The 23,651-nt window shown below is 42.9% G+C and overlaps 1 protein-coding gene and 1 pseudogene across 4 annotated transcripts in view; one reads left to right on the top strand and one right to left on the bottom strand.

Moving 5' to 3' along the window:
• Nucleotides 1-8,704: 8,704 nt before the first annotated feature.
• LOC112068379 (zinc finger protein 135-like) lies at nucleotides 8,705-9,527 on the bottom strand (annotated as a pseudogene).
• A 10,492-nt stretch (nucleotides 9,528-20,019) lies between these two features.
• Nucleotides 20,020-23,651, top strand: part of LOC112068369 (ankyrin repeat and SOCS box protein 2) — a 37,603-nt gene continuing 33,971 nt past the window's right edge. For 3 of the 4 annotated variants that reach the window (XM_024135513.1, XM_024135512.1, XM_024135510.1), the window contains exon 1: nucleotides 20,020-20,152. The gene's annotated coding sequence lies outside the window, so the exon portion shown is untranslated. The remainder of the gene's footprint in view (nucleotides 20,153-23,651) is intronic. The other variant, XM_024135511.1, reaches the window with a different exon arrangement.

Raw genomic sequence — 23,651 nt, 5'->3', positions numbered from 1 at the left:
ATACTTGGCTCCTCATGGTGTAACAATACATCATGTAGATGTACAGTGGGGCAAAAAGTATTTAGTCAGCCACCAATTGTGCAAGTTCTCCCACATAAAAAGATGAGAGAGGCCTGTAATTTTCATCATAGGTACACTTCAACTATGACAGACAAAATGAGAAAAAAAAATCCAGAAAATCACATTGTAGGATTTTTTATGAATTTATTTGCAAATTATGGTGGAAAATAAGTATTGGTCAATAACAAAAGTTTATCTCAATACTTTGTTATATACCCTTTGTTGGCAATGACAGAGGTCAAACGTTTTCTGTAAGTCTTCACAAGGTTTTCACACACTGTTGCTGGTATTTTGGCCCATTCCTCCATGCAGACTCTCCTCTAGAGCAGTGATGTTTGGGGCTGTTGCTGGGCAACATGGACTTTCAACTCCCTCCAAAGATTTTCTATGGGTTGAGATCTGGAGACTGGCTAGGCCACTCCAGGACCTTGAAAGCTTCTTACGAAGCCACTCCTTCGTTGCCCGCGGCGGTGTGTTTGGGATCATTGTCATGCTGAAAGACCCAGCCACGTTTCATCTTCAATGCCCTTGCTGATGGAAGGAGGTTTTCACTCAAAATCTCACGATACATGGCCCCCATTCATTCTTTCCTTTACATGGATCGGTCGTCCTGGTGCCTTTGCAGAAAAAACAGCCCCAAAGCATGATGTTTCCACCCCCATGCTTCACAGTAGGTATGGTGTTCTTTGGATGCAACTCAGCATTCTTTGTCCTCCAAACACAACGAGTTGAGTTTTTACCAAAAAGTTATATTTTGGTTTCATCTGACCATATGACATTCTCCCAATCTTCTTCTGGATCATCCAAATGCTCTCTAGCAAACTTCAGACGGCCTGGACATGTACTGGCTTAAGCAGGGGGACACGTCTGGCACTGCAGGATTTGAGTCCCTGGCGCGTAGTGTGTTACTGATGGTAGGCTTTGTTACTTTGGTCCCAGCTCTCTGCAGGTCATTCACTAGGTCCCCCCGTGTGGTTCTGGGATTTTTGCTCACCGTTCTTGTGATCATTTTGACCCCACGGGGTGAGATCTTGCGTGGAGCCCCAGATCGAGGGAGATCATCAGTGGTCTTGTATGTCTTCCATTTCCTAATAATTGCTCCACAGTTGATTTCTTCAAACAAGCTGCTTACCTATTGCAGATTCAGTCTTCCCAGCCTGGTGCAGGTCTACAATATTGTTTCTGGTGTCCTTTGACAGCTCTTTGGTCTTGGCCTAGTGGAGTTTGGAGTGTGACTGTTTGAGGTTGTGGACAGGTATCTTTTATAACTGATAACAAGTTCAAACAGGTGCCATTATACAGGTAACGAGTGGAGGACAGAAGAGCCTCTTAAAGAAGAAGTTACGGTCTGTGAGAGCCAGAAATCTTGCTTGTTTGTAGGTGACCAAACTTATTTTCCAACATAATTTGCAAATAAATTCATAAAAAAATCCTACAATGTGATTTTCTGGATTTTTGTTTCTCATTTTGTCTGTCATAGTTGAAGTGTACCTATGATGAAAATTACAGGCCTCTCTCATCTTTTTTAAGTGGACGAACTTGCACAATTGTGGCTGACTAAATACTTTTTTGCCCCACTGTAATATAATGAACAGACTAGGTCATAACTGCTCCTACATGGTGTAACATACATCATGTAGATGTATATAATGAACAGACTAGGTCTATACTGCTCCTACATGGTGTTACAATACATCATGTAGATGTATATAATGAACAGACTAGGTCTATACTGCCTCACATGGTGTAACAATACATCATGTAGATGTATATAATGAACAGACTAGGTCTATACTGCTCCTACATGGTGTTACAACATACATCATGTAGATGTATATAATGAACAGACTAGGTTTTTCCTATACTGCTCGACTAGGTCTATACTGCTCCTACATGGTGTTACAATACATCATGTAGATGTATATAATGAACAGACTAGGTCTATACTGCTCCTACATGGTGTAAGAATACATCATGTAGATGTATACTATCGTTCAAAAGTTTGGGGTCACTTAGAAATGTCCTTGTTTTTTACAGAAAGCTAAATTTTTGTCCATTAAAATAACATCAAAGTGATCAGAAATACAGTGTAGACATTATCAATGTATTGGGATCTAACCTCATTGATTTGTCAGTAAGCTATGTTTACATGGGTACTGGGATCTAACCTCATTGATCTGCCAGTAAGCTATGTTTACATGGGTATTGGGATCTGACCTCATTGATCTGTCAGTAAGCTATGTTTACATGGGTATTGGGATCTAAACCTCATTGATCTTGTCAGTAAAGCTAATGTTTTACATGGGATCTGACTATTGATCTGTCAGTAAGCTATGTTTACCTGGGTATTGGGGGGGATTCCTTAACCCTTCAAATAATTTGAAAAATCTGCCAGTAAGCTATGTTTACATGGATATTGGGATCTGACCTCATTGATCTGCCAGTAAGCTATAGTATAATCCAGCAAAGCAGTCCTACTAGTTCTGCAGTAATAAGGCAGGGTAGTGGTACACAGCTCAGCTAGCAGTAATAAGGCAGGGAAGTGGGACACAGCCCAGCTAGCAGTGAAATGAACCCGGTCCGCTAGCCAATCAACCATGTCCTGAGCCAGTCGCCTGCACTGCAGTCTGCAGAGAAAAGTTGTGACTTCTTTGGGCGTTTTGAAGAATCTTCTCTGTCCTCCATTGATGATTCTCATCGTCGGAGGTTGAAGCAGCTCAAAGGGAAGGTTCTTGGAGGTTATTTTTTCACCTGGTCGAAATCCTTCGTACGTTTGACAATCCCGGGATTCATGTCTGGAAAAAATTAAATTGCCTCCCCGTTGAGTAGAATCACTCCTTTCTCCTTGAAATGTTTGGCCGCGGTTCTGAGAACTTTCTCTCTGTCCTGGTACCTCAGGAACCGAACGAGGAAGGGTTGTGTGTTCTGATCAGGGGATGGGCGAGGGCCAAGTGACCTGTGTGCCCGTTGGATAACCAGGGGTTCAGCTAAATGTTCCTTGCCCAGTAGGGAGGGGATAATGGCAGCAGAGAAATCAATGGGGTCCGTCCCCTCACAGAGGACGATCATTCTAATGTTGCTTCGCCTACTGTAATTTTCCAAATGGTCGACCTTATTCATCAGGTATTCGTTGTTTTTGCAGAGTTTCTGAAGTTCTGTCCCCATTCCCTCTAGCTTGTCCTTCTGTCCCCATTCCCTCTAGCTTGTCCTTCTGTCCCCATTCCCTCTAGCTTGTCCTTCTGTCCCCATACCCTGCTAGCCTGTCCCTTCTGTCCCCATTCCCTCTAGCTTGTCCTTCTGTCCCCATTCCTTCTAGCTTGTCCTTCTGTCCCCATTCCCTCTAGCTTGTCCTTCTGTCACCATTCCTCTAGCATGTCATTCTGTCCCCATTCCTCTAGCTTGTCCTTCTGTCACCATACCCTCTAGCTCTGTCCTTCTGTCCCCATTCCCTCTAGCTTGTCCTTCTGTCCCCATTCCCTCTAGCTTGTCCTTCTGTCCCATTCCCTCCAGCTTGTCCTTCTGTCCCCATTCCCTCTAGCCTGTCCTTCTGTCCCAATTCCCTCTAGCCTGTCCTTCTCTCCCATTCCCTCTAGCTTGTCCCTCTGTCCCCATTCCCTCTAGCTTGTCCTTCTGTCCCATTCCCTCTCGCTTGTCCCTCTGTCCCCATACCCTCTAGCCTGTCCTTCTGTCCCCATTCCTCTAGCCTGTTCTTCTGTCCCCATTCCTCTAGCTTGTCCTTCTGTCCCATCCCCTCTAGCCTGTCTTTCTGTCCCCATATCCTCTAGCCTGTCCTTCTGCCCCCATTCCCTCTAGCTTGTCCTTCTGTCCCATGCCTTCTAGCTTGTCCTTCTGTCCCCATTCCCTCAAGCGTGTACTTTTGTCCTCATTCCCTCTAGCTTGTCCTTCTGTCCCCATTCCCTGTAGCTTGTCCTTCTGTCCCCATTCCCTCTAGCCTGTCCTTCTTTCCCCATTCCCTCTAGCTTGTCCTTCTGTCCCCATTCCCTCTAGCTTGTCCTTCTGTCCCCATTCCCTCTAGCTTGTCCTTCTGTCCCATTGCCTCTAGCCTGTCCTTCTGTCCCATTCCCTCTAGCCTGTCCTTCTGTCCCCATTCCCTCTAGCTTGTCCTTCTGTCCCCACTCCCTCTAGCTTGTCCTTCTGTCCCCATTCCCTCTAGCTTGTCCTTCTGTCCCCATTCCCTCTAGCTTGTCCTTCTGTCCTCATTCCCCTAGCTTGTTCTTCTGTCCCATTCTCTAGCATTTCCTTCTGTCCTCATTCCCTCTAGCTTGTCCTTCTGTCCCATTCCCTCTAGCTTGTCCTTCTGTCCCCATTCCCTCTAGCCTGTTCTTCTGTCCCCATTCCCTCTAGCTTGTCCTCTGTCCCATTCCCTCTAGCCTGTCCCTCTGTCCCATTCCCTCTATTGTGTCCTTCTGTCCCCATACCCTCTAGCCTGTCCCTCTGTCCCCATTCCTCTATTGTGTCCTTCTGTCCCCATTCCTCTCGCTTGTCCTTCTGTCCCCATTCCCTCAAGCTTGTCCTTCTGTCCCCATCCCTCTAGCTTGTCTTCTGTCCCCATCCTCTAGCTTGTCCTTCGTCCATTCCCTCTAGCTTGTCCTTCTGTCCCATTCCTCTAGCTTGTCCTTCTGTCCCCATTCCCTCTAGCTTGTCTTCTGTCCCCATTCCCTCTAGCCTGTCCTTCTGTCCCAATTCCCTCTAGCCTGTCCTTCTCTCCCCATTCCCTCTAGCTTGTTCTTCTGTACACCATTCTCTACGCTTGTCCTTCTGTCCCCATACTCTCTAGCTTGTCCTTCTGTCCCCATTCCCTCTAGTATGTCCTTCTGTCCCCATTCCCTCTAGTTTATCCTTCTGTTCCCATTCCCTCTAGCTTGTCCTCAGCAGTGCTGATGCTCTTCAGCTTCTTCCATTCGTGATCCTAGCGTGTTGATAGTTGTTGTCAACCTGAGATGGAGTTTTTGATTTCAGCCAACTGTGCTGAGATGGAGCAGCTGAACTCAGCCAACTGTGCTGAAATGGAGCAGCTGAACTCAGCCAACTGTGCTGAGATGGAGCAGCTGAACTCAGCCAACTGTGCTGAGATGGAGCAGCTGAACTCAGCCAACTGTGCTGAGATGGAGCAGCTGAACTCAGCCGTTTTCAAGCTAAATTGTGTTGTGAGAGAGTCATTGCCTTCTTTGATCACTTTGAGGACGTGAGCTAGCCTAGCTTCTTCCTAAGATGTCATGGTGCCATCTTGTGTTTCTGAGGAGGCCATGGTCAGAGGTTCATTCTTTGTCGTTTCTTGGCCTGTTTCAGTGCTTCCCTTGGCTTCCCTAGGAATATCACCACACACTTGGCTAAAGTGTAGTAATCAGTATGGGTGAACTTATCAAGTTTTAGGATAAGTTGTTAAAGATTTATTGGGAACTCTCGGTCACGCTTCTTCCTAGCTTCGCTGCATTACGTGACCCTCTCCCCCGGGAGTCTTAACATGTTCGATACCAATGTATCTCAGAGAGCTAGGGTGGACGCTGTCTCCGCGTAACAGGAAATTCCTGTCCGTCGGCTTTCTGTATAGGTCTGTGCTAAAGCCACCCCCCTCCCTCTTAATAAAAATTTCCAGATAACTTGTTTAATGCACATCAAAGGTGAGGGTGAATTTCAGATGTTCACTGCTTGTATTGATAGAGTGAAATCGATGAAGTTCCTCTGCTGTGCCCTGGAATAGAAGGAACACGTCATCAATGAAACCTTTTTCAGAGCTTGATGAGGTGCTAGAATGGATTGTTAGGGCTGAAAATCACATTCTTCTCAAACAACCCCACATACAGATTGGCATAATTAGATGCTATTTTTTAAACTACAATGACCATAATGCACTGCATACCTACTTGTCTTGTCTGTGTTTCTTTTAGACCTGCTATGTAAAAGAGACAGAATAATGCACAATGGTCAATGCTATCTAGAATCCTTGGGACATCCCTACCCTAAACCTTAACTATTTTAAATGTCAACTTCAATGGGCTAGGGACGTCCCAAGGATGTATCTCTACCTGAAAATACATGATCTAAGTGATTGATAGTTGGTATTCAGCAGTCACAAAGCCTTATTTAAGAAACTACTAAAATAGTGATTTTGTCGGACAGCATAGACAGCAGCTATACACTTTATTGACTGACTGATCCATTCATCCTTCCATCCTTTCTCAGCCTTCCTCTCCTCTGAAGACCCAGTGAGGGTRGAGCTCAGTCAGAGAGCTGTTGAGGGACTGGTTTGGAAGAACACTTCTACAGCCAGAGAGGTGAGGTCACACGTCGTTTAGATGGTAAATATTTATGTCCCCTTAGTGGTTCATCACATCAGCAAAAGGGAATAGCCATCATCTATGGTTACTTACATTAGTGCAAATTGTCCACTGATATTGGAGTAATTTCTCACCCCTTTCACCTGTATGACAGTAATTTTCCCCTCAGACACACACATTTGTTCTTTGATATTATTTAGGTCATTTGTGTAAAATGTACTTTTCCCCACTCATTCACCCCATCTCTTTACATTGCTTATGCATATTTGGTGGCATGACTGCATCCAGACTATGTCAAAGGCCCATCCTGGTAGATCTGAACCTAATGCAGCTTGGAGTGATCGTATGACAGAAGTCACATTTAGGTGCCAGGAGTAACTGAGGCCATAGATGCACCATATCCATTACTTTGAGTGTTTTATATAATATGACTAAATGTGTTTCTTTCTGTGTTGCAGGGGCAGTCAAGAAATGGAACGGCAAGGCCACAAAACATGACATAAGCAGAGCTGTGGGAGACCACCTCATGCCCCTGGTAGAGCCAGGGGTGATGTTTACCACTCCACCACGCCTTCAGCAGGCTGGAAAGGTGTGATTGATATGTTTGTTTCAGTTCTCAGTAGTTGAATTCTTCAACATATTGTTGAATTCAAAGATATTCATTTTCAACAAATGCACTGGGTTGGTTGGAAAGTGATACTTAATGTACATAGCGTGCACTATTTTGACATAGTGGGAGATATACTGACTTTATACTGTTTTTCATACTAAGATGGACACAGATGTGTTGCTTTTGCACATATTTATTCATTGGTTTAGCAAGAGTCTGTTGATTGGTTGGTCATTGGGTTCATTTGTTTGGCAATATGTTCAAATCAAGCTATATTTATACAGCACATTTCAGACATGATGCAACACAATGGCTTCACAGGAAACTTATAAATTCATATAAAACAAATATTTATAACAAACATAAGAGGATAAAAAAGATTAACTGAAAGACTAATGAGCATTCTAAGGAAATGCCATTGATTAAAATACTAAGAATTGGATGCAACATCCAACCCAAAATATAAGCTTGTTTTACTACATTGTTTGTTGTTACGTTCCCCAGCAAGAAAACCAGAAAAGTCCCTTAAATAGAAGAGGGAACTAACAAAGAGTCACTGACAACAACCACAACTGAACAGGTGGGGTTTTAGGAGGGGTTCTGAAAGACACTATGAGGGTGTCCACTGACAGTTGACTAGTAACAACTGGGACCTAAAAGACACCCACCATGAGACCCACTAAATCTGCCCAAGAAGAGGCAAACAAAAGAAAAATCCACAACAAACTTAAAGACAACAAGTAAACCAAAAAAGTGGAACAACTAAAGGTGTTGACTCTCCACATATATCAAGACAACTGGAGCACTGGGCCTGACACTCTTAAATAGAACCTGGACCAGCTCAGGTGAAACACCTTCCCACTAACGAGATGTACAAGCCAGCACAGGTGTAACACATACTGACTAACGAGGTGACACCAATCAGTGCGCCCTACGTGCTCAAGTCCAAACCTCAAAACATAAATGGAAAAACAGTAAGCCTGTAACACCTTCCCCCTTAAGACAACAAATATATCCTATATTTTTCCCCCACTAGCTTCTAGAACTCTCGTCCCCTTGGAATGAGCCCAAACAAAACTCATCTCCAATACCGAAAAACGTCAAAATAAATTGTGATCAATGGCAACGTACTGGCTAAATGCAAAACACAAAACTTGTTGACTGCACACCCTTGAGACAATCAGCAACCAACCCCTATTATCTGTAGTAACTTTCCACCCCTTTGTTAATATGTATTGGCAATAATACATTTAATAGTGAGGTATGGAATCATAAAACATGTATCTTTTGTCAGGCTGAATGTTTGAAATATGAGGTGATTTGAGTCATGCTTCTTCAGTAGTGAAATAAAGACAATTTGCAATGTACTACATACACAAACATCTGCAATAATTATCATATTACTTGTATTTTTTTAAACAAGCACCTTTTCAATTTGTAGAAAACAGCTCGCTACATTTTGAAGTGTTGCATTTTGATTCAAGTGGGTCACCAACATGGTAAGTGTAACACAGCTCTTTTTTTGTTAGTCACTGTTTGTTATATAATACTCTTTCAATTCAGAGCCTGGATTTTCCTAGAGTCTAATATACGTATCATGCTGAAATCAATAGAACAGGGGGCAAACGTTTAGGGTTCTACAATATGACATCATTAAAATACTCCTACTACAATGTTAAAACATTCTATATTGAGACATTATTTCATTGATATCATGAATTTTCAAATTCAACTCCTTCATGTATGTTTTTTCTGATGCTTGATCGGAGATCTTTTACCAGAGTATCTCTTCCCACATTGATCACAGCTAGGAGATTTCTCTCCTGTGTTTGTTCTCTGGTATTCTTTCAGGCTGTTTAGCTGAGTAAAACTCCTCCCACATTGACTACAGCTATAAGATTTCTCTCCTGTGTGTACTCGCTGGTGTCTAGTCAGATGGCTAGATGTAGTAGAACTCTTCCCACATTGATCACAGCTACGAGATTTCTCGCCTGTGTGTGTTCTCTGGTGTACTGTCAGATAGCTAGATGTAGTAAAACTCTTCCCACATTGACCACAGCTATAAGATTTCTCTCCTGTGTGTAGTTTCCGGTGTGATTTCAGGGAGTCTGACTGAGTAAAAGTCTTCCCACATTGATCACAGCTATAAGATTTCTCTCCTGTGTGTGTTCTCTGGTGTGTAGTCAGATTGTTAAATGTAGTAAAAATCTTCCCACATTGATCACAGCTATAAGATTTCTCTCCTGTGTGTGTTCTCTGGTGTATAGTCAGATTGTTAAATGTAGTAAAAATCTTCCCACATTAATCACAGCTATAAGATTTCTCTCCTGTGTGTACTCGCTGGTGATTTTTAAGTTCTGATGAAGATTTGCAACGTTTCCCACAATCAGAGCAGCAGTGAGGTTTCTTCCCTGTGGGTCTCTGATGGTGTTTCTTGAGGTGTCCATGTAGAGAGACTCTTCTCTGCCTCATCAGCATCATGATGTTGTTGAGGCTCCCCAGAGGATCCACGATATTCACATCTCTCTCCTGTGTGAACGAAAATGTCAGACAGATGGTTAAAACTTCTTATGGCTGTGGGCAGTATTGAGTAGCTTGGATGAATAAGGTGCCCAGAGGTGCCCAGAGTAAACTGCCTGCTCCTCAGTCCCAGTTGCTAATATATGCATATTATTCGTATATTTGGATGAAAAACACTCTGAAGTTTCTAAAACTGTTTGAAGGATGTCTTTGAGTATAACATAACTCATATGGCAGGCAAAAACCTGAGAAATCTGAGGTTGGTCGATTTTCAACTCAGCCCCTATTGAAGAAACAGTGGGATATTGGTCATGTTGCACTTCCTAAGGCTTCCACTAGATGTCAACCGTCTTTAGAAACTTGTTTGAGGCTTCTACTGTAAAGGGGGGCTGAATGAGAGGGGATTGAGTCAGAGGTCTGGCAGAGTGCCAGGAGCAGGTCACGCGCTTTCACATGAGAGGTAGCTCCCGTTCCATTGGCTTTTTCTGAAGACAAAGGAATTCTCCGGTTGGAACATTATTGAAGATTCATGTTAAAAAATATCCTAAAGATTGATTCTATACATCCTTTGACATGTTTCTTACAACGGTAATATCACTTTTTGACATTTCGGCTGCAACTAGTGAACGCGCTTCGTGAGTTTTGATTTGTTTACCAAACGCGCTAACAAAAGTAGCTATTTGGACATAAATGATGGACATTATCGAACAAATCAAACATTTATTGTGGAACTGGGATTCCTGGGAGTGCATTCTGATGAAGATCATCAAAGGTAAGTGAATATTTATAATGCAATTTCTAACTTTGTTGACTCCACAATATGGCGGATATCTTTTTGGCTTGATGGGTCTCTGAGCGCCCTACTCAGATTATTGCATCGTTTGCTTTTTCCGTGAAGCTTTTTTGAAATCTGACACAGCGGTTGCATTAAGGAGAAGTTTATCTATATTTCCATGTATAACACTTGTATTTTCATCAACATTTATAATGACTATTTCTGTAAATTGATGTGGCTCTCTGCAAAATCACCGGATGTTTTTGGAACTACTGAACATAACGCGCCAATGTATACTGAGATTTTTTGATATAAATATGAACTTTACCGAACAAAACATACATGTATTGTGTAACATGAAGTCCTATGAGTGTCATCTGTTGAAGATAATCAAAGGTTAGTGATTAATTGTATCTCTATTTTTGCTTTTTGTGACTCCTGTCTTTGGCTGGAAAAATGGCTGTGTTTTTCTGTGATTTGGCAGTGACCTAACATAACCGTTTGTGGTGCTTTCGCTGTAAAGCCTTTTTGAAATCGGACACTGTGGTGGGATTAACAACAATATTACCTTTAAAATGGTATAAGATACTTGTATGTTTGAGGAATTTTAATTATGAGATTTCTGTTATTTGAATTTGGTGCCCTGTACTTTCACTGGCTGTTGTAACAGGATCGCAGCCATAAGATTAAAGGCCCACAACAGCAGATATCCACTGTTTATTTGAGGTAAAAGGTTATGCACAGAGCATAGTCATGAAGTTGTACAACAATTGACGTCTGTTAAATTATATGACAATTGTCTTGTTTTCACAGTAGTAACATTGATGATTGTAGGCTAGAAATAAGTTATTTGTGTTGTTGAAACTCTAGTCAGTGTGCCAGATGACTTTTGGTCTCCAATATAGGCCCCTTTCTGTGTTTGCTAAAATTGCGTCAGGAGGGCGATGCACACACAATTTGGTTGTAGAAACTCCTCCATGCTAATGCTGAAACCGCTAGTTATGGATGTAGTATATCTACTAATGAGGAAACCGCTAGTTATGGATGTAGTATATCTGCTAATGAGGAAACCACTAGTTATGGATGTAGTATATCTGGTTGGAGCAAAAATGGTGAGCGAAGATTTTTTTCCCCCCAATGTATTCTGAATATTACAACGCAAGATCAGGAGTGCTACTCAAGGAAACTCACATTCAGCTCTGTGTCTATTCACTAGCTCACCACCGTGGGGGAAAACTCAGGGGAGTTCTCATGGGCTGACAGCAAATATACCCTCCATTTCCAGGTTGCTTATAAGTGCATTTCACACTACTTTTGGATTATATCTGTAAGGCTTGTTTGAATCTTTTGCTTAATATAGTGTTTGTGTTATTGCCGCAAATCAACTGCATTATACCTCAACAAGTAAAATGCTCTTTGGCTAGCTTGTCCATCAACCTGACAATTGGCACATAACTTCACCTAACAATAACCTAGACCTTCTGTAAGACCCATAACTTCACCTAACAGCATAGACCTACTGTAGGATCCATAACTTCACCTAACAATAACCTAGACCTTCTGTAAGACCCATAACTTCACCTAACAACAACACATACCTACTGTAAGACCCATAACCTCCCCTAACAATAACATAGACCTACCTGTCCTGATGACTCCTTGCTGTCCCCAGTCCACCCGGTCGTGCTACTGCTTCAGTCTCAACTGTTCTGCCTGCGGCTATGGAACCCTGACCTGTTCACTGGACAGGTGCGGCTCTCTCACTCTACCGCACCTGCTGTCTCAAACTCTGAATGCTCGGCTATGAAAAGCCAACTGACATTTACTCCTGAGGTGCTGACCTGTTGCACCCTCTACAACCACTGTGATATTGTTATTATTATTTGACCCTGCTGGTCATCTATGAACGTTTGAACATCTTGGCCATGTACTGTTATAATCTCAACCTGGCACAAACAGAAGAGGACTGGCCACCCATCAGAGCCTAGTTCCTCTCTAGGTTTATTCCTAGGTTCCTGCCTTTCTAGGGAGTTTTTCCTAGCCATTGTGCTTCTACATCTGCATTGCTTGCTGTTTGGGGTTTTAGGCTGGGTTTCTGTATAGCACTTTGCGACATCAGCTGATGTAAAAAGGGCTTTATAAATACATTTGATTGATTGACCGACTGTAGGACCCATAAATTCACCTAACAACAACATAGACCTACTGTAGGACCCATAACTTCACCTAACAACAACATAGACCTAGGACGATAAATCATTTAATATTTCAGATGAAAAATGGAAACTAAAATGTCTTTGTCATGACATTTCATAACCTGATCACCAGATAATTTGGTGAATAATCCCACTAGGCTACTCTGTAATGTGTTGTGATTCTAAATGTCCTGAATAAAGGAAAATAGCTCTGTGTGTTGTACAACAGCCTATCCATCAAGGAACAGTTCTCTACACATTATGAGGTAAGTATCTCTGTGTCTAAACAGACTAACGAGACCCTACTGTATATCAAGTAGACAATAACACATTATAAACATCAATTTGTTTAGGGATGTTGGATCAAACGTGGAGCATGGCATAACTGTCTTTAGGACGGAGAGCAAGGCTGACGTTTTACGTATTCCCAACCAATTGTGTTCTTTTAATCGTTTCATTTGTACATAATGTTGTCACTACCGTCTCTTATGACCGAAAAGAACAACAGGACATCAGAACTGCGATTACTCACCACGGACTGGCAGAATGCTTTTTTTCCCTTTAACGAGCCCGACGTGAACGATATACTCCTTCCCCGGGAACAGGCCCAGATCCCCGTCAATTGCGTGAAGAGAAGGCGGAGAAATAGGGGCCAAAGGGCAGAATGCCTTCTGAGAATTCGTAGGCGATCGAATAAACCCCCACTTCCTTCCATTCTTCTAGCAAACGTGCAATCTTAGGAAAATAAAATCGATGACCTCAAAGACTAAACTACCAACGGAACATTCAAAACTGTAATATCTTATACTTCACGGAGTCGTGGTTAAACGACGACATTGTCAACATACAGCTGGATGGTTATACGCTGCACCGGCAGGATAGAACAGCGGTGTCTGGTAAGACAAGGGACAGCAGACTATGTATTTTGTAAATAACAGATGGTGCACGATATCTAAGGAAGTCTCGAGGTATTGCTCGCCTGAGGTAGAGTATCTCATGTTAAGCTGTAAACCACACTACCTACCAAGAGAGTTTATCTGTATTTTTCATAGCTGTTTACATACCACCATAGACTGAGGCTGGCACAAAGACCGCATTGAATGGGCTGTATTCCGCCATAAACAAACAGGAAAACGCTCACCCAGAGGCAGTGTTCCTAGTAGCCGAGGTCTTTAATGCAGGAAAACTTAAATCCGTCTTACCAAATTTCTATCAGCATGTTAAATGTGCAACCAGGGTGAAAAGAACTCTGGACCACCTTTACTCCACACACAGAGACGCATACAAAGCTCCCCCCCGCCCTCCATTTGGCAAATCTGACCATAATTCTATCCTCTTGATTCCTGCTTACAAGCTAAAATTAAAGCAGGAAGCACCAGTGACTCGATCAATAAGAAAGTGGTCAGACGAAGCAGATGCTAAGCTACAGGACTGTTTTGCAGCACAGATTGGAATATGTTCCGGAATTCCTCCGATGGCATTCAGGAGTACACCACAACAGTCATTGGCTTCATCAATAAGTGCATCGAAGACGTCGTCCCCACAGTGACCATACGTACATACCCTAACCAGAAGCCATGGATTACAGGCAACATCCGCACTGAGCTAAAGGCTAGAGCTGCTGCTTTCAAGGAGCAGGACTCTAACCCAGAAGCTTATAAGAAATCCCACTATGCCCTCCGACGAACCATCAAACAGGCAAAGTGTCAATACAGGACTAAGATCAAGTCGTACTATAAAGGCTCTGACGCTCGTTGGATGTGGCAGGGCTTACAAACCATTACAGACTTCAAAGGGAAGCACAGCCGATAGATGCCCAGTGACACGAGCCTACCAGAAGAACTAAACTATGGCAAATTACACTGAAACATGCATGAGAGCACCAGCTGTTTCCGGACGACTGGGTGATCACGCCCTACGCAGCCGATGTGAGTAAGACTTTTAAACAGGTCAACATTCACAAGGCCGCAGGGCCAGACGGATTACCAGGATGTGTACTGCGAGCATGCGCTGACCAACCGGCAAGTGTCTTCACTGATATTTTCAACCTCTCCCTGTCCGAGTCTGTAATACCAACATGTTTTAAGCAGACCACCATAGTCCCTGTGCCCAAGAACACTAAGGTAACCTGCCTAAATGATTATCGCTCCGTAGCACTCATGTCGGTAGCCATGACGTGCTTTGAAAGGCTGGTCATGGCCCACAACAGCATCATCCCGGATACCCTAGACCCACTCCAATTCGCATACCGCTCCAACAGATCCACAGATGACGCAATCTCAATCGCACTCCACACTTTCCCACCTGGACAAAAGGATGTGAGAATGCTGTTCATTGATTACAGCTCAGTGTTCAAAAACATAGCGCCCACAATGCTCATCACTAGGCTAAGGACCCTGGGACTAAACAACTCCCTCTTCATCTGAATCTTGGACTTCCTGACGGGCCGCCCCCAGGTGGTAAGGGTAGGCAACAACACGTCTGCCACTCTGATTCTCAACACTGGGGCTCCTCAGGGGTGCGTGCTTAGTCCCCTCCTGTACTCCCAGTTCACCCACGACTGTGTGACCAAACACAACTCCAACACTATCATTAAGTTTGCTGACAACACAACAGTGGTAGGCCGGATCACCGACAACAATGAGACAGTCTACAGGGAGGATGTCAGAGACCTGGCAGTGTGGTGCCAGGACAACAACCTCTCCCTCAATGTGAGCAAGACAAAGGAGCTGATCGTGGACTACAGAAAAAGGTGGGCCGAACAGGTCCCCATTAACATTAGACAGAGCTGTAGTGGAGTGTGTCGAGAGTTTCAAGTTCATTGGTGTCCACATCACCAGCAAACTATCATGGTTAAAACACACCAAGGCAGTTGTGAAGAGGGTACAACAACACCTTTTCCCCCTCAGGAGACTGTCTTAAGACTATTCCTCCTCACAATATCTGACCAGACCTCGGCCCACATTCCTCACTCCTCCTTAACTCACGGCTGTCCTACCATATCAGTGACTGAAACCAGACCGTTGCCCTTCTCCTCTCCATAGGATACATGAGATTTAACCATGACATGTTCTGACAGAATGTAAACTTTCTGCACTCCCCTTTCTCACTCAGTAGATTTGCATACACCCAGTTCTAATATGGCAACATGAATACTGATATTTATATAAGTTAGAAGTTAGTACCCAACATAAGCAAATGCATGTATTCCCAAATGTAGCTCATACAATCATTATTTTTAACAATAAGATCTTTCATTGCTTTATACGAGTAGTAGCTAGCTCATCTTGATCAAGTTTTTACTTCTCCCGTTCTAGAAGCAATCAGTCACAGGGCAAAAATACAGATTGAGGCCCTCAATCAAACTATATTTGGGTTGTTTTCTGTAAAAACAACAGGGTTGGGTTGTTGGTGCTGGGTTATTAAGGTTAGGTTATGGCAGTGTTGATTTTAGCATGTCAATCTTGGTGGGGCAAACTTATTAACCAATTCTTTTTAGATGCATGCCAGCAAAGCCACGACACAACACATTATGGATTTTTGACCCAGCCAGTGGGTTATTTCTCCAGCCACAAGTGTGTGAAGTACACTAGAACGTGAGCAAGTGTCAAGACATGGCAACTTCCAAGTCTTCTAGTGTGACTTAGGGGAAAACGGCTAACGCTATTCCACACACTAACAGTGTTTTGGTAGACTGAAAACCGTGAAAATGGTAAGTAACAAACGTTACGAATTATGAACTTGATGGTCATTCAGGTTAAATTGGTTGTCCTATCATAATTAGGTAGCTAGCTAATGTTAGCTTGAGCGTCAGTTAACAGCCGTTAGCTAGCTAGCTATTCCACTTCATCCCAAAGGTGTTTGATGGGGTTGAGGTTAAGGCTCTGTGCAGGCCAGTCAAGTTCTTCCTCACTGATCTCGACAAACCATTTCTGTATGGATCTCGTTTTGTGCACGGGTGCATTGTCATGCTGAAAGACCAAAGGGCCTTCCCAAAACTGTTGCCACAAAGTTGGAAGCACGGAATCTTCCAGAATGTCATTGTATGCTGTAGCGTTAAGATTTCCCCTCACTGGAACTAAGGGGCCTAGCCCAAGTGAGGAAAAACTGCCCCAGACCATCTTTTCTCCTCCACCAAACTTTACAGTTGGCACTATGCATAGGGCAGGTAGCATTCTGCTTGAACCTGCCATACCCAGATTCATCCAGGGGACTGCCAGATGGTGAAGCGTGATTCATCACTCCAGATAACACATTTCCACTGCTCCAGAGTCCTATGGTGGCGAGCTTTACACCACTCCAGTTGACATTTGGCATTGTGCATGGTGATCTTAGGCTTGTGTGCTGCTGCTGCTTCCAGAGGCAGTTTGGAACTCGGTAGTGAGTGTTGCTACATGCTTCAGCACTCGACGGTCCTGTTCTGTGAGCTTGTGTGGCCTACCACTTTGCAGCTGAGCCGTTGTTACTAGATGATTCCACTTCAAAATAACTGCACTCACAGTTGACCGGTGCAGCTCTAGCAGGGCAGAAATTTGACGAACATACTTGCTGGAAAGGTAGCATCCTACGATGGTGCTATGTTGAAAGTCAGTGAGCTCTTCAGCAAGGCCATTCTACTTCCAATGTTTTGTCTATGGAGATTGCATGGCCATGTGCTAGATTTTATCCACCTGTCAGCAACGGGTGTGGCTGAAATGGCCAAATCCAGTAATTTGAAGTGGTGTCCACATACTGTACTTTTGTATGGAGTGCCTTCAGAAAAGTATTCAGACCCATTGACTTTTTTCACATTTTGTTAGGTTACAGCCTTATTCTAAAATTGATTTTCTTTTTAAAAGTTCCTCATCAACCTACACACAATACCCCAAAAAAGCAAGTAAAAACTGTTTTTTCAAAAAATTTGCAACTTTATACAAATAAAAAAACTGAAATATCACATTTACATAAGTATTCAGACCCTTAACTCTGTACTTTGTTGAATCACATTCGGCAGCGATTACAGCCTTGAGTCTTCTTGAGTATGACAGTACAAGCTTGGCACGTCTGTATTTGGGGAGTTTCTCCAATTCTTCTCTGCAGATCCTCTCAAGCTCTGTGAGGTTGGATGGGGAGCATCACTGCATAGCTATTTTCAGGTCTCTCCAGAGATGTTTGAGCGGGTTCAAGTCAAGGCTCTGGCTGGGCCACTCAAGGATATTCAGATACTTATACCGAAGCCACTCCTGTGTTGTCTTGGCTGCATGCTTAGGGTTGTTGTCCTGTTGGAAGGTGAACCTTCACCCCAGTCTGAGGTCCTGAGCGCTCTGGGGCAGGTTTTCATGAAAGGATCTCTCTGTACTTTGCTCCGTTAATCTTTCCCTCAATCCTGACTAGTCTCCCAGTCCCTGCCGCTGAAAAATTTCTCCACAGCAAAATGCCGCCACCACCATGCTTCACCGTAGGAAGGGTGCCAGGTTTCCTCCGGACATGAAGCTTGTCATTCAGGCCAAAGAGTTCAATCTTGGTTTCAACAGACCAGAAAATCTTGTTTCTCATGGTCTGAGAGTCCAACCGGGGGAGAAGGTGTGTCTTTTTGTGTCTTTTGGCAAACTCCAAGAGGGCTGTCATGTGCATTTTACTGAGGACTGGCTTCTGTCTGGCCACTCGACCATAAGGGCCTGATTGGTGGAGTGCTGCAGAGATGGTTGTCCTTCTTGAAGGTTCTCCCATCTCCACAGAGGAACTCTGGAGATCTGTAAGAGAGACCACCATGTTCTTGGTCACCTACCTGACCAAGGCCCTTCTCCCCTAGTTGCTCAGTTTGGCCAGGCGGCCAGCTTTAGGAAGAGTCTTGGTGGTTCCAAACTTCTTCCATTTAAGAATGACGGAGGCCACTTTGTTCTTAGGGACCTTCAACGCTGCACAAATGTTTTGGTACCCTTCCCCAGATCTGTACCTTGACACAATCCTGTCTCAGAGCTCTACGGACAATTCCTTTGGCCTCATGGCTTGGTGTTTGCTCTGACATGCACTGTCAACTGTCGAACCTTATATAGACAGGTGTGTGCCTTTCCAAATCATGTCCAATCAATTGAATTTCTCATAGGTGGACTCCAATCAAGTTGTAGAAACATCTCAAGGATGATCAATTTCGAGTCTAATAGCAAAGGTCTGAGTAGGTCTGAATAGGTATTTCTGTATTTCTGTTTTGTCATTGTGGGGTATTGTGTATATATATTGATGATGAAAATGTTTATTTAATCCATTTTAGTATAAGGCTGTAACGTAACAAAATGTGGAAAAAGGGAAGGGTTCTGAATGCACTGTACTATATATATAGTGTATTTTCTGTGCTAGTATTGCTGGCTGTGATAACGTTTACTAGGTAGCTAACGTTAGCCTTGCAACCATGGTCACAGTGACTAACCTGACACACAACTCAGGCTGGGAGCAGCTCATGGGCACTTATGGGTAAAGTGTCTTGCTCAAGGGCACAACATCAGCAGGTAGTAGGCAGAGATATTGTAGCTGGTAACCTTTTGGCTGCCAGATTACTCCCTGCAGATTTTCCCACAGGCAGCAGCTAAGGGTTCAAACCGATAACTATCGCTTAAAATCCCACCCCTAGCGGTTGAGCCTAGCGGTTGAGCCTAGCGGTTGAGCCTAGCAGTTAAGCCTAGCGGTTAAGCTAACTTTCAATCCAAGATCTACTTGGACAAGTAAGTTGTTTTCTATTTTGATGTTATCTACAAAAAAAATAATAATAATAGGCACACAAATGTTCACACTTTGATTCAGTAGGTAAAACTAAAAAAATTGTTTTCTGCTGACGCCAGGCTTTCTGCAACAGACTTTTTATTGCTTGTTCTGCACGACAACAAACGATTAGCTGAGTACAAAACAAACCCCTAAGCTCTACACTCAACAGGGTATTCAAAAATTCACTGACGACATGACTGTAACTCTAGTGGCTGGTATTCTCGATTCCAGCCTGTGGGTATCTGTGAATTTGCCCACAAACAAAAAAGGAATGTAAAGTGTACTGGGTTCGAAGTAAACAAACACATGACACAGATTGAGCTGCCAACACAACGGAAAGAAGCTAACCTTGTTGATCAACTTGACTCTTTTTTTTTCATGCATTTAATGAACACCTCTTTGCATTGCAGTGATTTTAACACAACACAATACCAGACCACTTAACATAAGAAACAACTCACCACAATAAAACCTGACCCAGACGCAGCAACAGTCTGACCTAGCACAGGAAGATTACAAGCCTAAGCACTGTACTCTGGACTACTCACAGTTTCCATTGAACATAGTCAATATCACTTTATTGTAATATTTATGAATTGTATGATTGACACATTTCCTGAATTTTGGGATTCTTTGCTATTACTCCCAAGACTTCTAGTTATTTGTTTTGTTGTTCAGCGATATCTGTCCCTCTGCAAAAAAAACTAGGCCAGCTCCTGCTCATGAGCAATCTGAGCTATGAAGGGGGAGAGGAAAAGTTGGCCCACCACACTGTGGATATCACGTGAAGCCTCCAGAAATATCCTAGACGGCTGGAGCAGAAGCCCAGGATCAGAGCCCTGCACTGTCAGAGGAGTGGAGAAGTCTTCGTGGGGGAAAGTGAGACTAACCAGAGAAGAAAAACACTTTTAAAACTGTTTTTGCCTCTGGAGAACGGTAAGAGCTTGGGTGAAAGGTAAGACAAATATTGGACTGTGTTGTTCTTTCCTGTATTATACTTATGCTAAAAAAAATATTCTACTGAGCCATTTATTTTATTTTCATATTCTGATATTTTATTATGACTTATTGCATTGTCGAGAAGGAACCTGCAACCTGCAAGGGCTCCCGAGTGGTGCAGTGGTGCAGTGCAAGTTTGCTGTCACTCAGTCAGAATACACATCAGCGTTTTAATATTTCTTCCCTAACCTTTCCCCACTTGCTAGATAGTATGCACATTGATAGCTTGACAGCAACAGTCCTCGACATGTGATTTATCATAGTAGCAATCTAAATGATCAGACCGAAAACATGCGAGGAAAACTGATCAAGTGAAATTATGAAGCGAGCGGACAGGAGAAATACAGCTTAAATCTATCCAATCAACGCAGCAGGATTAACGTACAGCCTGCCCTTCTCTTTACAAACAGCCAGTTGAGTTATTTAGACCACATAGAACCTTGCACATGACTGACTGACATTAGAAAGATGAGTGCTGGCACCCACTTTCTTTTTCTATAACGGATAATTACAAAAAAACTTGATCATAATCATATCCAGAAAATGGCATTATCCGTTACAAAACTCGCTTTGTCTACTCGGCCCATCCCTAATTATTGTGTACAAAGGGAGTTTGCCTTATTAATTGACAAGCCACTTGCACATACTTTGGTCTTGCAGTTATATTCACCTACGTATTTATTTAGACAGTGAAGCTAAAACGTTAAACTTGGGTCTATACTCCAGCATTTTGGATTTGAGATCAAATGTTTTAAATCTGGCGACAGTAGGAAGTGTCACATTTTATTTGAGGGCTTTTTAAAACACTATCTTTTTTACCATTTAGAAATGAAAGCACCCCCATTTGAAAGTGTCATAAGTATTTGGACAAATCCACTTATTGTAAATGAAAATGAGTCAGAAGTGTAGTACTTGGTCCCATATTCCTAGCATGCAAAGTGTCATGGATCCCCTGGTACTGCTGCTCATTCCGTTCACCAGCTCCAGAGGTCTACGTCACCGGCCTTCTAGGTGTCACTGAACTGGATACATTACCACCAACCCCGGACTGTCTTGTCTCATTACGCACACCTGGTTCCCATTCCTCTTGATTAGTATGTGTATATACAGTTGAAGTCGTACATTTACATACACCTTTGCCAAATACATTTACACAACATTTTTCACAATTCCTGACATTTAATACTAGTAAAAATTCACTGTCTTAGGTCAGTTAGGATCACAACTTTAATTTAAGAATGTGAAATGTCAGAATAATTGTAGAGAGAATTATTTATTTCAGCTTTTATTTATTTCATCACATTCCCAGTGGGTCAGAAGTTTACATACACTCAATTAGTATTTGGTAGCATTGTCCTTAACTTGGGTCAAACATTTAGGGTAGCCTTCCACAAGCTTCCCACAATAAGTTGGGTGAATTTTGGCCCATTCCTCCTGACAGAGCTGGTGTAACTAAGTCAGGTTTGTAGGCCTCCTTGCTCGCACACGCTTTTTCAGTTCTGCCCACACATTTTCTATGGGATTGAGATCAGGGCTTTGTGATGTCCACTCCAATACCTTGACTTTGTTGTCCTCCCTCATGATGCCATATATTTTGTGAAGTGCACCAGACCCTCCTGCAGCAAAGCACCCCCACAACATGATGCTGCTAACCCTGTGCTTCACGGTTGGAATGGTGTTCTTCGGCTTGCAAGCCTCCCCCTTTTTCCTCCAAACATAATGATAGTCATTATGGCCAAACAGTTCTATTTCTGTTTCATCAGACCAGAGGACATGTCTCCAAAAACTACGATCTTTGTCCCCATGTGCAGTTGCACACCGTAGACTGGCTTTTTTATGGCGGTTTTGGAGCAATGGCTTCTTCCTTGCTCAGCGGCCTTTCAGACTATGTTGATAGGACTCGTTTACTGTGGATATAGCTACTTTTGTACCTGTTTCCTCCAGCATCTTCACAAGGTCCTTTGCTGTTGTTTTGGGATTGATTTGCACTTTTCTCACCAAAGTACGTTCATCCCTAGGAGACAGAACGCGTCTTCTTCCTGAGTGGTATGACAGCTGCGTGGTCCCACGATGTTTATACTTGTGTACTATTGTTTGTACAGATGAAAGTGGTACCTTCAGGCATTTGAAAATTTCTCCCAAGGATGAACAATACTTGTGGAGGTCTACCATTTTTTTTCTGAGGTCTTGGCTGATTTCTTTTGATTTTCCCATGATGTCAAGCAAAGAGGCACTGAGTTTGAAGGTAGGCCTTGAAATACATCCACAAGTACACCTCCAATTGACTAAAAATATGTCAATTAGTCTATCAGAAGCTTCTAAAACCATGACATCATTTTCTGGAATTTTACAAGCTGTTTAAAGGCACAGTCAACTTAGTGTATGTAAACTTCTGACCCACTGGAATTGTGATACAATGAATTATAAGTGAAATAATCTGCCTGTAAACAATTGTTAGAAAAATTACTTATGTCATGCATAAACTAGATGTCCTAACCGACTTGCCAAAACTATAGTTTGTTAACTAGAAATTTGTGGAGTGGTTGAAAAACGAGTTTTAATGACTCCAACCTAAGTGTATGTAAACTTCCAACTGTATGTGCCCTCTGTTCCCCATTGTCCTTGGTTATTGTTACCATGTCCGTTGGTCTTGTGAGCACCTGTGCTGTTGTATCGGCTTCCATGCTACGTGTTATTGTGCACTTGTTTTACGGTTCTCGTCCCATGTATTATTTAGAGGTTTACACCTTCCTCTTTGTTTGGGTGGAGAAAATAAAAAAACACTATCATGTATTACTGGCTTGCCTCCTATCATTATACCACGTGACACAAAGACTGCATCAAACTTGTGGATGCATTTGCAGTTTGTTTGGTTGTGTTTGGATTATGTTGTGCCCTATAGAAATGAATGGTAAATAATGTATAATGAGTCACTTCTATTGTAAATAAGAATAGAATATATTTCAGAACACTTCTACATTAATGAGGATGCTACCATGATTACGGATAATCATTAATGAATTGTGATTAATTATGAGTGAGTCAAGCGCTTGATGTAATCAATGCGTGCTAGGAATATAGGACCAAATACTAATCTTTTGACTAAATTGAATACACTTAATGTCAGACCCTGATCTCTTTCACCTGTCTTTGTGATTGTCTCCACGCCCCCTCCAGGTGTCACCCATCTTCCCCTTTATCCCCTGTGTATTTATACCTGTGTTCTCTGTTTGTCTGTTGCCAGTTTGTATTGTTTGTTCAAGTCAACCAGCGGTTTTTGTCTCAGCTCCTGATTTTTCCAGTCTCTCTTTTCTCGCTATCCTGTTTTTGACCCTTGCCTGTCCTGACTCCGAGCCCGCCTGCCTGACCACTCTGCCTGCCCCTGAGCCTGCCTGCCGACCTGTAAATTTGCCCCCCTCTGGATTACCGACCTCTGCCTTACCCTGACCCTGAGC

Source organism: Salvelinus sp. IW2-2015, unplaced genomic scaffold (genome assembly GCF_002910315.2).
Source record: "Salvelinus sp. IW2-2015 unplaced genomic scaffold, ASM291031v2 Un_scaffold467, whole genome shotgun sequence".
Taxonomy (NCBI): Eukaryota; Metazoa; Chordata; class Actinopteri; order Salmoniformes; family Salmonidae; genus Salvelinus; species Salvelinus sp. IW2-2015.
Note: the sequence above shows the minus strand (reverse complement) of the source record. Positions and strands in the feature narration are given on the sequence as shown.